The sequence below is a fragment of the Podarcis pityusensis genome (assembly GCF_964106645.2).
Source record: "Podarcis pityusensis genome assembly, chromosome: 8".
Taxonomy (NCBI): domain Eukaryota; kingdom Metazoa; phylum Chordata; class Lepidosauria; order Squamata; family Lacertidae; genus Podarcis; species Podarcis pityusensis.
The window spans coordinates 24,276,276-24,287,541 of NC_138033.1; the positions used below are offsets into that span (position 1 = coordinate 24,276,276).

The 11,266-nt window shown below is 45.8% G+C and overlaps 1 protein-coding gene across 1 annotated transcript in view; it reads right to left on the minus strand.

Moving 5' to 3' along the window:
• Window positions 1–1,451: 1,451 nt before the first annotated feature.
• The window catches only part of AHDC1 (AT-hook DNA binding motif containing 1), a 194,930-nt gene continuing 185,115 nt past the window's right edge, over window positions 1,452–11,266 (minus strand). The window contains 2 exon segments of the mRNA XM_081015687.1: window positions 1,452–2,908; window positions 8,577–9,366. The gene's annotated coding sequence lies outside the window, so the exon portion shown is untranslated.

Here is an 11,266-nt window from a genome sequence, read left to right on the forward strand (position 1 = left end):
GGGAAGGAAGCTTGCACTCTGTGCATTCTGCACTGGCTGAACTACAACTCCCATTGGCCATGGGGGCTGAGGCTGATGGGATTCCTCATCCTAGTATAGGCAAATCTGGAGCTAGATGGACCAATGATCTTCGTATAAAAAATATTTCTGTGTTCCTATTGCCCATGTTTTTGTTATGGTGGAGATAGTAAAGTGAAGGATGAACAGAGCCACTTCTGAATACACACATGGCACTTTTTTTAAGATCCAAGAGGAGAAGCTTGATGGATGGTTAAACCGCTATTTGCTAGCATCCAGGGTAGGCTTTTGACGCAAAATTATAATGCATGTTTGCTCCCTTTGAAAGGGGAACAGATCTGCATGCAAGAGTTATTCTATCTAATATAGAAACCTTTAGAATAGTGCAGGGCTGGCCACACATGAGGCAAGGTGAAGCAACTGCCTCAGATGGCAGGATGCATAGGGCCAGCAGATTTGGCCGCCAAGGAATGTTTTGTCCACTGCTGCTGCTTGGATGGCAGTGACCGCAGCAGCACACTCCTTGGAGGCTGGATCTGCTCTCTCCTCGGCAGCACCCCTAATGCCGCCTCTATAGTGGCCTCTTGGTGAATAGGAGCTGCTGCTGGTCTTCCACTTGTTTCCAATGAAGATCTTTATTCCCCCTTTGTTCTTGATGTAGATGTTCACTTACCCCATCTTCCCTGGTTTGTCCCACATAGCAGACACTGGCATATTAAAATGCACACAAAAAAATCTGCCTGTTGGTCATTGTGCACAAGCAAAAAAAAAAGTTACCTGTGCATTGTGATTGCACCCACTTTCCCCTGAATTAGCATGCAAATGCTGAACTGTGTGTGTGTGTAAGTTGCCATCTTGAAGTGCCCTTCAGTTTCCTCCTGGCTTCCCAGCAGCACAGCATTTTTTAGGGCACCTTGTCTTCCAACCACAGTGGGAGCAACAGCAGACAAAGTCGCACAGACAAGGCTTCCCGCTTTGAAATGCAGGCCAGAAAAAATCTCATCCACCCCGCCAAGCTGATTCTGGTGTTCTGGTGCGGAGGCCTCTCAGTCGAGAAAAACAAGCGAGCTATTTTCATGCCGCCAACAGAGAGGCTGGGAGCCTAGAGCCAAGTGGCAGCAAGCTGGAAATCAGGATCCTACAGAACTGCAAAGAGCAAAAGCTTATGCTCTCCATCTGATGATGCCCTTTGATTGCAGCCCAAATGTCAGAATGGCAGCCTTTGCAACCCATTGTTCCTGGATTTGGCCTTAGAAGTGCCTCTCCCACCCCCACCCCAACGCATAACTAAGCACAGCGTCTGAAGTGCATGAGCTAAGCATTAGTTCCAGCCCCTCCCCTCCCCAATCCTCAAGTGCTGGCAACAGACGCTCCCTAGATACCCTAGGCATCCATTCAGTTGTCAACAGAAGCACACAAAGCAGCCTCGTCACTCAATATATAGGTTTCTTTTAATATAAAAAAGTGTCTATTAAAAATTCCTTCCTAAATACACAAAAAGACCAGTTGGGGCACAGGGAGGGGGGAGGGGAAGCAAAATAAAAAGAGGGGCTTTGAGGGGTGGTGTGGATGAAGGCAACGTGGCCTGGGGAAGGAATCAAGCAAGCAGGAGCTTATATGGTGACAAATCAGGTGTGTTCTGTCTCCAGTCGACTACCAAGTCTGGTATATTGAGTCGTACAGTTCAGATCAGTAATGGGTAACACAGAACAGGGGTGGGGGTCTTCCTCTTTTTTTAAGTTTCTTTCTTTTTTTGTTTTTGCACAATCCACAAAGCTGTACATAAGTTTCCAAATCCAGGAAAAGGAGGGAATAGAGAGGGCAGGACAAAGGTGGAAAAAGAAGTCACTCGCTCACACGCACGCACACACACATACACCCTGAGCTCAGCACTGGCGCAACGGGGCACACATGGAAGAAATACGGTTTACAAGTGGCCAATGAGAACTCAGAAAATGCCGTTGCTCCCCTCCCTCTCCCTAACAAAAGAGGGTGCATTTGCTTGTCTTTAATCTCTCCCCCCCCCCTTTTCTTTTTAAAATACAAATTTGGATCTTTGGGTGCGTACTGCCAAAAAACAAAACAAAACAAAACAAAAAAATAAAAATCCCGCCCCCCCAACAAACAATAAAAAAGCAACTTAAAACCTCAAGGAAACCCATGCTGAAATTTGCACATCACAAAACCACAGCAGATGTACAGATGCAATATACAATACACGATTTATAATAAAACATTATATACAATAAATAGCTTCTTGTTACTTTTTGTCAATCAATCTGCAAATAGATTTCTCAGTGCATATCTGACACAATTAGCTTCTCTCCTGCTTTGACTCTCTCTGGACTCCTTTTTTTCTTCTTCTTCTCCTCTCAATATATATTTCTGATTTTGAAAACGCGCTCTGTGTGTGTGTGTGTGTGTTCGTGTGTTTTCATTGTGTTTGCTCTTTTGTATTTTTTTTTCATTTTTTTCATATATTTTTGAAAAGTATTTACAATTGCTGGTTTTGTGCAGAAAGAAAAGCCCCATTTTCCCACCCTCCACCCCACCTTGCTTCTCAACAAAGGAGACACAAGCATCTCAGTGACAGACCTGGGGTTGGGGGCAGCAGGGAGAGGCAGGAGAGGCAGTAACATAGAGGGCCACAGTAATACAGGTGTGTATTGGGGTTGGGCAGGGGGACAGGGAGGGAAAGGCAACACGAGGCTCCTGTCTTCTTGCTGGGACTTCTCAGTGGATGAGGATTCTTCAAGGGGGAAGTCCTCCTTCTCTCTACCCAGCCTCCTGAAGGAGCAATGTCAAGAGGAACCAAGAAGGGTGCATTTCCGTTTGTCACAAGAGCATAGCCAGTGTGGTCGGGGGAGGATCTTCCTGTTGGTTGTGGGAACTGGGAACAGAAACAAAGGGAAAGAATTAACAGCAATGACACGGAAGCTAGGCTTGAGGAACCTGGTGCCCTCCAAATCATGCTGGATGTTAACTCTGATCAGTCCCAGCCAGCATTGGTTGGTTGTTAGGGAAGATGGGAGTTGTACTCCGGCAATATATGGAGGGCCACAGGTTCCCCACCTTCGGGTAAATAGCACCAGCATAACAACAGCAGGTCAGTGCAGCCAAGTGGCTCCCAAGTATGTGGTTTTTCAAAAGCAGCCTCAGATTCAGAATGTGAATCTGAATTTTAGAGGGTCTCTGAACGGTTTGAGAGGGCCTCTGAACATACACAGTGTTTGCCTTGAACACATGAAGCTGCCTTGTACGAGTCAAACCCCTGCTTCATCTCACTCACTGTTGTCTCCTCTGATTAGCACCAACTTTCCCAATTTCTGCACAAAGGCCTCTGCTAGTTTGGTGGCCTGAATTTCTTTTACTTAGGGATTCCAGGGACTGAACTCAGGATCTTCTGCAGGCAGCGCATGTACTCTACCACTGAGCTACCATATCATCCCACAGTGTGTGGCTTGTCTTTCTTACTAGAGGTATCAGCCACAGATCTGCTGTCTACTCATGGCACGTTGCAATCTATGCCCATCTATGGGAGGCGTATTATTAGCGTATCTTGCGTATCTTGATGCCATTCAACAAATCTTTCAGTATAAGGACCAAGCTATTTGTGACTGTAACAGTGTAGCTCTGCTCCTGGGTCCAGGGTATTTTGTCCAGCCCTGAAGTGAACAATTGTGAATTGTGCATAGCTCTTGTTATTATTTATTGATGGGGGATTTAAACCCTTGCATGTTGTTTTTAACACTTTGCCCCTGTTTGTTCTCGTACCGCATCATTGGAACATAGAGCTCATAGACTTATAGAATTGTAGAGACCCAAGGGGTCATCTGGTCCAACCACCCACAATGCAGGAATCCTGCCTATCAGACCACTGGTCCATCTAGCTCAGCATTGTTTACAGTGACTGACAGCAGCTCTTCATGGTTTCAGATAAGGTTCTCTCCTAGCCTGACCTGGAGGTGCCACAAATTGAACTTTGGGCTTTCTGCATGCAAGGCAGATGCTCTACCACTGAGCTATGGGCCTTGCAGAAAAAAGTGCCCCTATTTGTTAATGGGGTGTCTATTCCGCCCACCCACCCCCTCACTTTTTTGCAAATTATATTGCTAGTATAGGGCTCCGATTTGGGTGAAGACTGCAATGGGATGGCAAAGGGTTAAAGGCCCCCTACCCCTCACAGAAGAGTTCCAATCTGGAATGGGGCCTGTACACAGGCAATTTGTAAGGGGGAAATGCTGCATTCAAGGTCAGAACTACCTAGTTAAGAGCACTTGTAGTTTAAACACATGCAGTCGGCCCCTGAAAACAAAAGGGAGAAACAGACTGGCCCTTGGGTGGATTGGTAGAGTGCAATACCGACTGAATGAGAGATTGTGGCCACCGTCCTTTGGACAGAAAAGAGAGCTTAGGAATACCTGAATGTTTGAGTGTTTGGAGGTTGAAGGGCTGATATGCACAAGAGCTGGCCTGGCAGCTTTGCACCTTAAAAATCTCAAGATGTATGCAGGCAGACTGTCGTTACTCAGTCCTGAACTGGGCTGCCACGGAGACTGTCTTGCCCAAGGATCCTCCAAAACATGGAGCCACCAGTGGTACCGCAGTCACGTCATGTGTGGTTAGAGGCACCGACTGTGTGGTTCCAAGGTGTTCACATACATGTTCCGGGACTGAATCCAAGCTCAGTATTTAGCCCTGGTCACACCATGGAGATCTTTCCAGACATGCCTAAACAAAAACAGCAGGCACTGCTTCCGAGTCCAAGGGACCTAGCTTTGCAGTTCCAGAGGCAAAGCCACCTGGGGATCAAGAGGCATAAAAATGCAGAGGAATGGCGCGTTCAACCCTCCCGTGACAGATGCTGGAGGCCCTCAGGCAGAAGAAACAGAGTGACAGGCATCCTAGCGAGGCAAAGGATGAGGAGAGCTAAGGGATCAGTTGTCATAGAGACTGTTACTGCTAAGACTTGTTCAGCTTAGTTAGCATGGGAGAGCAGGAGAAGGTGCCCATTGGACAGCTACCGCTGAGAGGCTCTCAGAAGTGGCATCAAAATGGATGCTAGTAAGAAGGGACTGAGGAGCAGCAACAGGAGGAAAAGGGGGGACTGTGCTGACCACAGCAGCCCTAGAAACACATGTTTAAAGGGTGGGTGAGAGTGGATGCCATAGCTAAGGCCTGCCTCTGAAACCTTTCTCCCAGCTCTGCCCTATTCATTTTGAAAACCATGGCTTCTGGGCAGGACTGCAGCCTAGTGGGTTCTGACAGAAACTGAGCTTTTTGCACTTCAAACCTGACCATGGAAACCCTTGACCCCAGCCCTGTTCAGTAGTGAGTAATGATAAGCCAGTCTGCACACAGCTTGAGATTTTAAGGTGCAGAGCTGCTAAGTCAGCTTCTGTATATGTCAACCTTTCCATCCCAGTATGCTCAATCAGGTATTCCTCCAAGCCCTCCTTTCTATCAGAAGGTGGGTTCCCACCATGTCCCACCCTGCAGCGAAAAAAGAAGCAAGTAAGCAAACAAGCAAACAAGCAAGCAAGCAAGCAAGCAAGCAAGCAAGCAAGCAAGCAAACAAACAAACAAACAAACAACAACCCAAAGCTTTTCAGCAACTTTTTTAGTGTGGGGTGAAGAAGCTACATAGAGAGGTGCATGCAGGAGCAAGTCCACAGTGGCCACTCACAAGTCACCATTTTGCTCTGCTGTCGCCACCTGTCTCAGAGCAATGGAAGATGGGTGTGCAGAGGAAAGACACACTCTTCTACTTCATTGTTAAGTCTCTCATTCAGCAGCAGGAGACCTGATGAGCTGAGACTGCGCTCACAACTTGGTTCCCAGAGCAGGTGTCAGGGATCGGCACTGTGGGGACCCCAAAAGAGGCCCCACTGTGGACTTATGGCTCCCCTGGGCCCTGCTCCTCCTCTTCCTCTTTGCTGCCACTGTCTGTTCAGTGGCTTCTTGGAGCAGCTGTGCAGATAGCAAGCAAATAGGCATCAGTGAACAGCAAGGAGGAAGTGAGCCCACTCACAGAGAGGCCTCACGAGGGCATCTTGCCCCAAAGTCCCCTTAAAAACTCTGCAGCCTGCACTGCACAGCAAACTGTGTGGGTGTGATTCTGTCTGCAACATAGATATTATTGCCTGCTAGTTGTTTTCAGGCTACTACTGAAACCGGATCCAGAAAGGGGACAAGCTGACATGAGCTGCAGCTCCCTGCCATCCTGTTCTTCTCAGTGCCCTCACCGGTCACACTGGTTGAGGACTGCTTGCCTACCACCGGCCAACCAGACGTATGAAAAGATAGGACAGAGGAGTAGAAAAATGATAAAAGGAATGAGACCCCACAGCCAATACAAAGATTGTTGTAAAAGTACATAATTTCTGAACCGGAATTTTCTATATTAAGAGCGGCATGTAAATGAACCTAATAAATAAATTATAATAATAGATAAATGAATCCTCCTAGAATGTGCCTTTCAAGAGTTATGATGGAAGGATGTATGTATGGTTGTATGTTCAGTCAAGTCAAAAAACACTTTCATATGTAAAGCTACAATGTCAGAGAGATAGGCCATAATCCTTCTCTGAGTCCTGCCACAATTTCTATGCATTTCCTTACTCTCCACCATTTGTCCTGCTTCAAGATTTGCAGCACAGAGCTATGCAGGATACAGCAGCCATGCTCCCTGACCACTGCAGATCTGATTCAGCAGGCTCCCCTCTCGCTTTTGAGTCTTGCTCAGCCCACACACTTTCCAGTCTACATAGCCTTGAGTGATGTATAAACATGCTCTTAAAAAGAGAGTGAAGATTATCTGTGTGCTGAATTCTATATCCGGTGCCAATTTCTGCATTTGTGCAGAGCGGGCTGTGGAATGCACTCCTTTCTCCAGTCCGTTTCTTGATTATTTCATGTATCAACTGTAAAATGTACTTGGGCAGGGCCTGCTTACACATTTTGTACACTGCCTTGATCTTTGAAGAGGGGCTGTAGCTCAGTGGGGGAGCACCTGCTTTGCATGCCAAAGGTCCTGCGTTCAATCCTCCACATCTTCAGGTACAGCCGAGGGAGACTCCTGTCACAAACGCTAGAGATTGCTGGTCAATGTAGACAATACTAAGCTAGATGGACCAATGGGGTCTGACTCAGTATAAGGCAGCTTCCAGGCTTTATGATGGTGGTGATGATTATTATTATTCCCCATATTTTTTCCTGACAGGACTCAAGGCAGCTTGCATATAAAAATAAGAACTGCTGTAAGCAAAGAAAAAATCATCATTAAAAAGCAATTAAACATGGATAGAAATAAAACCATATACATATATAAAATCTTTTAAAATCGTACGAATAATTACAATAAAAGCAGCACGGCACCAGCCGTTTCATTAAAAGCAGCCAGTCCCCAAAAGCCTGTTAGAACAAATAAGTAAGCAACAACCTACTTCCCTGATTATTATTTTTTTAAAGTCAGGTTTTCAATGCATAGTATTCTGTGGATTCCTGAGAGCTCAGTGGCAGAGATAAAAGGATAAACATCAAGGAAAGGGTTAAGGAAATAAACAGACCCATCTCTCCCCCCCACAACACACTTTCCATTGAATGGGCTTAAATGAGCACTTAATGTGACTTTAATATGGCTGTTTCAGTATGCTAATCCAATATCGATTGATTGTAAAAAGGGACGCCCTCTCTGAAATTGAACAAGCCAGTGAGAAACAGACCTGGCATGCAATTAGTGCCAAATTACCCAGGCCCTGATGGCTTTGAGTGCACCCTGATTAGAGCTGGAAACTCACATGGAAAGGGGCAAATTCCAGACAGGCACCTGCACTCCAGGAAAATGCTTTCTGATGGTGGCAAACTCTAGGCAGGGAGGAGGTGTGCAAAAGGTGCAGCAGCACAATCAAGAGGATTAAAGGAACAGGTGTGCGTCTAGACATGGTTTAGCCAGAGAAAAACTGAACAAGGGTTGGGCCGAACGAGAGTTCAGGATGACCCGAGCCTGGAAACGGGAAATTGCTTTAAGAGGTGAAGTTGGTGACAAAACAGTAGCACCGTCACTTGGGGGGTATACACCCATAAATTATGTTCCACTTGGACCCAATGCAAGGCCAATCCTGCCTTTAGGTAGAGTGAAGCAGATGCTCAGGCAGTGAATGCCGGGGAGGGCATTGGCTGATCCTCCTGATCCCGATTCCCAGGATATGTCTGCACATGCCACACCACTTGATGGTTGGCCCTCTTGGAAGCACTTAGGGTGGTACTCCTGTTCCATTAGCATATGGCATGTGCACTAGTGGAAGAGAACGTCCCCCTCATCTGCAGCCCCCATGTGCCCTCAAAATCAGCTGCAGATGGTTAGGCAACCCTTCAGACATTAATGGGGTGGGGTGGGGACATGCGGTGGGAGGAGAGGAAACGGCAGTCCTCCTGTGCCATTGGAACTCCACCAGCGTTGCTCTCATGCATCTCACAGTGAGACATTTTATTTTCCCACATGGCCCTGAAAGGACATTAGACTGCTAGCATTGTAGGAGACTCAGATTGTTACTTACTGGCAGATGACGGTGTCCCCAAGGCCCGTTCACGGACTTGTAAAATCTTCTGGGCTCTCCAAAGAAATTAAGCAACGACAACAAAAATGTTCTTTTTTAATAAAAAAAATGCAAACAAACAACCTGGGAGAAAAATAATAATAATAATAATATAATAATAAAAACTGCACAAGAGAAAGATGAGAAGAAAAAAGAAAAAGAGCTACGAGGAGGAGGAGGAAAATGCTGAGTCTCCAATCTTCATTACTGAGTTTTCATTTGAGTTCACAGATTAGACGGTTCTCTTTTCCCTCTCCCAAAAAGAAACAAAAATAAATTTCCCCTTCCCATGGCTATCCATGTAGGTTGTCCATTGCCTTCCGGTGTGTTTCTCATATGCATGCTGTGGGTGGGTGGTGCTGGGCATCACGGGTGCTCCCCTGGCTCTCGCACTCCACGTGGGCAGTGGCTGTGATCGTTCGATTGTCTTTTTGCTGGACTGCAGGGTGGGAGGAGAGGAGGGCTGACAACATGGTCTGGTTCAAAAATCGTCTCCATGCCGTTCTCAAAGAAAGCGAGTTTTTTATTTTTATTTTTTTAATATATTTTCTTTTTTCTTTCTTTCTTGTTTTAAAAAGGGGGTGTTTATCTCTCTCCTTTTCCCCTCTTTTCCTTTCTCTCTCTCTATTTTTTTATTAGAAACCCCCCCCCAAAAGAACCAACAAACAAACGAACAAAAAGATCAGTTTTTGATTTCCATTAAATACAGAACTTGAAAAGTGTTCCAGAAAAAGTGCTGGCTAAAGTAGCTCTGAAAAAGAGAGGGGGAAGGGAGGAGAAAAAAAGAAAAAAGAGAGACATGTATCAAAACGTGGCCCATTCCATCAGAGCATGCACATTCATTCTGGAGCATGGAGCCCGAGGGGCCAAAACCCTTTTGTTCGACAAATCCCCTTATTTGAATCTTCTGTTTAGTAGGCCTTTAAAACAACCTACTAAACCTCTCCTTGTACATATGCTTGTTGCTTTTATTTAGAGTAGAGATTGATAGATAACTTATGGTCTATACATATTATGGCCATGTATCCTGCCAACTTACCTATCCACATGGTCAGTTTTATCTGACCCTTATTGGGCCTACTTAAATTTAATTAACCTGTCACTTGAAAAAAGTCTAAAGTTTTTTTTCTATAGAGGAAAAATTCCATATTCGATTTATGTCCCCAACCCTTCCACCAAGGTGTTCAGTGTAACATTACACACACCCTTTGTGTCAGGTTGCATTGCAGATCATTGTGCCTGTCAGAGGAGCCTGCATAAGCCCACCCCGCCCCCATTCCGTCCCCTTCTGGGTCTGAAAATGGCCCACACATGCATGGCTGCATATTCTTTGAATGCACGCAAAACAGGAGTTGCCTGTATATGGGTTTGTGTTTTAGAAACCTGCTTTAAAAAGCTATGTTCAAATATATGTGAAAGAGATATTCCATAGTGTAACACTGCACCCTTGGTAGAAACTGGACATTATGGTGTGGGGGTGTGTGGGGGTGTTAGAGAGAGAGAGAGAGAGAGAGAGAGAGAGAGAGAGAGAGAGAGAGAAAGAGATGGAAAGCCACAGATTGGTTTTCCATCCTTTCTGTTCCACAAAGTCCTATAAGACAAAACACATGACAAGATGTCATTGCATGGTAAGATTCACTATCCCTGTAAACAGCAAATGACGTGGAGTGTGGGTGGGGAAACTCACATGGCAATGATATAACAGCACACATTTTTCTAAATTGCACTGGACCAGGAATGGGGAAACCTGTGGCTCTCTGGATGTTATTGGACTCCAACTCCCATAAGCCACAGCCAGCATGGCCAGTGTGAGGCAGCAGCAAAAAAGCTAATGCTATTCTAGGCTGCCTCAACAAAAATATAGTGTCCAGATCATGGGAAATAACAGAGTAGTGCTCTATTCTGCCTTGGTCAGAACACACCTGGAATCCTTTAGCCATTTCCGGACATCACTGTTTAAGAAAGATATTGACAAGCCAGAATGTGTGCAAAGGAGGGCGACCAAGATGATCAAGGGTCTGGAAACGAAGCCTTATGAGGAATGGTTGAGGGAGTTGGGTATGTTTAGCTTGCATTAGAGGAAACTGAGAGGAGATATGATTATAGAATTATAGAGTTGGAATCGTAGAGTTGGAAGGGACCCTGAGGATCATCTAGTCCTCCCCCCAGCAGTGTAGGAATATGCAGCTATCCCATACGTGCATCAAACCCACAACCTTGGCGTTATCAGCACCACACTCCAGCCAACTGAGCTATCCATGATTGCGTCAAGTTACTGGAAAGGAGATTCTGACGGAACATCAGGAAGAACTTTATGGTAGCAGAGGCACACTTACGGGAACATGGCAGGTTGGCCCAAACTGGGTGTCAAGCTGAGAGGGTGCTGCAACAATGACTGTGGTGGTGGTGTCGTCGAATTTGGTGTTGCACAGGGTGCCACTGAAATTTGAAAGTCCAAAGTCCGCCCCTGTATTGCAGGGGCTTGGACTCAATGACCCACGGAGTCACTTCCAACTTATAATTCTAAGATTCAAAATGTGGAACAGCATCTAGCTATATTTGCATGTGTTAGTTCCTTGCTTGTACAAGGGTCTATACACTCACAATCATCATAAAATCCAGTGAGATTTGCAAATGAAAACCTTTTGCCT